The sequence below is a fragment of the Larimichthys crocea genome, chromosome XXI, assembly GCF_000972845.2.
Source record: "Larimichthys crocea isolate SSNF chromosome XXI, L_crocea_2.0, whole genome shotgun sequence".
Taxonomy (NCBI): Eukaryota; Metazoa; Chordata; class Actinopteri; family Sciaenidae; genus Larimichthys; species Larimichthys crocea.
In genome coordinates this window covers 527,947-532,832 of record NC_040031.1, presented here as the reverse complement: position 1 = coordinate 532,832, position 4,886 = coordinate 527,947, and positions in this window count along the sequence as shown.

Here is a 4,886-nt window from a genome sequence, read left to right as displayed (position 1 = left end):
GATAAAGACATTGAATTTCATTGTGAAGCGTACCCGAGTGCCTACCTGTATAAAAAAAAAGCATTCAAAAAGTATTATCTTTTTCGTGTTGCTTGCCTTCTGTAAGAATGCCCCTGACTGGGATTTTTCTGTAATTTTTGATGGTGGAATTACCGCCGCTTGTCGGAACGTTTGTCGATATTGCGCCTTCGAGCCCAGTTATCCACTTCTGTTGTTTTCATGTAGTTTTGTCGTATCTGACCACGCAAAACGGGACGGACTTTCATGCCTTTTCATTTCGTTTTGTATTCCACTTGAGCCCTTGGACATTTTTGTCGTAAGTATTACTTTGGCTTTACACCGACATCTACTGTTTTCACCGTAATTCGATCTTAAATGTCCCAAAATGTATGTTAATGTCTTCAATGTTTTGCTAAGTAGGATTCCTCTAGCCTACGCTCAGGTCGTTCCGTGTTGAGCTAAAACTAGGATAGGCTAAATGTTGGTGTTACGTATGAAGGAAAGGTTTCTCATAAGAAATCATGGCATGTTTTATTCTTGTTATTATTTCAGGTTTTACAATGATGACAGAGAGAGTGCTATTGAAATGTAAGAAGAAGGATTGAATAAAAACGGACAAACACTGTCCACCCGTACAATCCTGCTCACTGTTTTAGCTAGCTGCTACTCGGTCAGGCAACACGTGTGAGGGCAGTCATGTAAAAGACACAGCGCAGCGGGATCTCCAGTAGAAGGATTACAGGGAAAGAACCATGAGTATCATTCAGGCAGTCCAAACAGTTGTAGGAAAGCGAACAGGCTCGGGTGTGAGCTGAAGCAGAAGAGCCAACCAAAACGTTCCCCAGTTAACTGAACACCAGAGCCTTTCCAAACACCAGATAGTCCCAGTTTCACAAAATCCAGCACTCCTCACTTTGCTCCAGCAGGATTGGGTCATTCCTCAAACTAGCCGCTGCCAAGCACGGCCAATCTTAAGCTGCCCCACAGACACACTAAGGTTTTGCTGAAAAAGAAGCCAGCATGATGGAAAGCAGAAAGCCGACTTGAAGCTTACGCATGCAGGCAAGAGCTGACGTCGAAGCATCTCCCATCTCCTCAGCTGTCAAAGGAAGCGCGCTGTCGCGAGCCGAATGCACCGCCTACGAGGAGAACAGGAGATTGGAAAGCGGGGAGACTCTTTCTAGTCTCTGCGGACATCAGGCACGTCCCTGACATGAGCCCCTCAATGCAAGCTGGAAGCGAGCTTAACATGTCCGCACTGCACAGCTGTTTCAACAAGACAACACAGACACTGCACCTCCGCAGTTGGAGCTTCAAGGTTCATTTCGGACCCGTGTTTTTTTTCTTTTTTTTTTTCACGGCGACCCAGGCCAGCTTTCACCAACATCCTGCTGAACGTTCACAAACATCAAAATAAGTAGCACCTAGGTGAAGGTCCTTCAACCCAGGCATATATCCACATACTTACCTGCCGCACACCAACACCCAAAGGTGACTTCACACAGGAGCCACACAAGCCCACAAGAAATCTTTGCCATTACCTCATTCGGCGAGTGAGTCTCGTCAGCTCCGTGCCTTCTCAGTCTCACCGCCTCTGTAACATTTACTGGTTCATTGAAACATCATTTTGACTTCCACTCAGGACCTAAACGACCTCACTTAGAAGCGGAAGCTAAGACTTGTTAGTCAATGGCTGGCAGCCGATCAGCGGAACATGCAAAAAGAATACGCTCATGCATGTCTCATCATCCCCGGGTGCCTGGCTTTCTTTCCCAGGCATGTGGTGGCAACGCCTGGAAGAATGTTGATTGGCCCGACCGAGGGTCTCGAAACACGCATGCTTTTAGAAAGCTGGCAAGATTCCCCAAGCGACCAACAAAAGACAGCGGCAAGCTTCGGGACCTGGGGGACATCCTGCTTGTGACTGGGAGTTTGTGCAAGGCAGATGGTTTACCTCCCCCGGCCTCGCCTCCAGACACATCCGGGGGGTTGTAAAATACCCCATACCGAAAGTTGCCTTGCCTAGTCCAAGGGCCATTTTTTCATTAAGATATTTATATTTAGTTAATTTGTTTATCGGTTTTTTTTTTTTTCTTTTTTTGTTTCTTTTTTTCTCTTTTTTTTTTTTTTTTTTGATCTGTCGTTTTTGGGTGCAATGTCAAGAGTTCGGGGTAAACCTCCCTCGTTCCCGCTCTTTCAGAGTTCTCCGTCAACAGGCCAAAGTTCGTACGACCCCAGCTTTGCTTGCTTCACACCCCAGCCACCATCCAACCGGAACAGGCCATAAAGCCACGCCGAAGACTACAGTCACAGTACACAATACGAGCTCATCCAAGCCCAGGACAGTCCTCCCGGTTCCACAGGGAAGAACTAGCGAACCAGATCGGGAGGCCCACTGCCATGGACAGCCACACCCACTCAAAACGTGTTCGCCTAGACTCTGACTAAAGACTATTGATGAGTAAGTCATACGTGAATGAAGAACACCACATATGCGACAACGTTGTTGGGGTCAACTAAGCACATTTGCAAAGACTGCAAAGCAAGCCCCTCATGCACCGAGTGCAATAGTGAAAAAACACATAGCAGCTCTCCCACCCTGGTCCTCACCTATCCAGCAGCCAACCCAAGCTAATCCAAGCTTAAAGAAGAAACAAGGACAAGCGGGGAGCCGACCGAGGACCACACCAGCAGCTTGTTGTCTAACTGACTGCACCGAGGTTCGTCGGTTATTGGCAAACACCCCACGCTCATGCGCTCAAAGATTCTGCCTGATCAAAGCCTTTCCTGCAGGGAAAAAAGGAACGGCTTAGGTTAGGCAGGCTGGACGAACAGAGAATAAGTCGCTCCGCGAAGCAGAGTTCTTCACCGCTTGGGGGTCAATGCCAGCCCAGCACCGTATACACTTGAAGACCTGGCTAGGGACTCAGAGACCCTGCCGGCAGGCGAGCCCAACTTCAGTCTCGAGTCCATGGATGGAGGACTGCACTCCCACAGCCCACGCTGATCGAGTGCGACATGGTGCCTGATGATCGATCAGAAATCCCGTCGCCAGATGTGGCATACAACCACCCACATCTCCAGCCAGTCGCGCACAAGATTCCTGCTGTGGACCCCAACGCACCCATCCTCCTGCTCTTAGGAAGAGACATCCTGAGGGTCCACAAGGTACGGGAGCAGATCAACGGGCCACACAACGCTCCTTATGCGCAACGACTCGACCTGGGCTGGGTCATCGTGGGCGAGGCCTGCCTGGAGGCCATCCACAAACCAGATGAAGTCAATGTGTACAAAGCAAGTGTGTTACCCAATGGCCGTGCATCTTTTCTCCGTCCCTGTCCACACAACATCCAGGTGAAGGAAGACTACAGTGGCAAGCCACACCGCACCAAAGGCCTCTCCGCCACCAGCAGATGGACGACCTGGACGGCAGCAGCCGCACAGATGAGCTGGGGCACACCATCTTCGAAAGCTCAAGAGACGACAGCAAACCGCATGTGGGCTTCATCATGGGAAAGTCCAGGCTGGCCCCCCGTCCTGCCCATACCATCCCCCGCCTCGAGCTCTGTGCAGCCGTGCTAGCTGTGCAGATGTACGAGCAGATCAGAGACGAGATGGACATCGATGTGGATGCTGTCAGGTTCTTCACCGACAGTAGAATCGTGCTTGGCTACATCCATAATTCGTCAAGAAGATTCTACGTCTATGTAGCCAACAGGGTGACCCGCATCAGACAATCCACCCATCCAGACCAGTGGTCCTACACCCCGACCGACCGAAATCCTGCGGACCATGCCACCAGGTTCATGCCGGCAGCGGAGCTACAGCAAAGCAGTTGGCTCACTGGTCCCAGCTTCCTTACGCGTGAGAACACAGACGAGACTTCAGAACCCAACGTCTTCACCCTCGTTGAACCCGAAGCAGATACAGAGATCCGGCCCGAGGTTGCGGTTCTGGCCACCAGAGCCCTGGATGCTGGTCTGGAGTCTCAACGCTTCGAAAGATTCTCTAACTGGAGAAACCTCTGCAAAGCCACTGCCAGGCTTATCCATGTTGCCGCATCCTTCAAAGGCAATCCAGCCAGCTCGGTACGCAACAGGTGGGGCTCATTCAGAGACACACCCACACAAAGCGAGCTGTCCCATGCAGAGAACATCATCATCCGTGCTGTTCAGCATGACGCCTACGAAACCGAGCTAGACTGCCTCAGAGAGGGCAGAGAACTTCCCAAACAGAGTCCACTCAAGAAGCTGAATCCAGTGGCCGATGAAAGTGGCCTACTGCGGGTCGGAGGCCGCATCTCATCCGCCCCCGACCTGCCAAGGGCAGAGAAGCATCCTCTGATCATCCCGCACACTCACCACATCGCTACATTGCTGGTGAGGTTTTACCACGAACAAGTAGTTCACCAGGGGCGCCACATAACAGAGGGTGCCGTGAGAGCAGCCGGATACTGGATCGTCGGAGGTAAGCGTCTGGTGTCTTCTCTCATCCATAAGTGTGTGATCTGCCGCAAGCTACGCAGGCGTCTGGAGGAACAGAAGATGGCCGACCTGCCTCCCGACAGGCTCACTCCAGAGCCTCCCTTCACCCACGTAGGCATTGATGTCTCGGACCATGGGCGTCATGAGCGGAGGACGAGAGAGGAAGTGCAGACAGTAAGCGCTGGGCAGTGATATTCACATGTATGTCAACCAGGGCTGTCCACTTTGAGCTCATAGAGTCCATGACCACCGACAGCTTCATCAATGCCTTGAGAAGATTTTTTGCCATCCGTGGCCCGGCCAAGCTTCTCCGTTCCGACAGAGGGACTAACTTTGTTGGGGCTTGTAAAGAGCTGGGCATCGACACAGAAGACTCACGTTTCAAGTACCCTCACAGGGCCA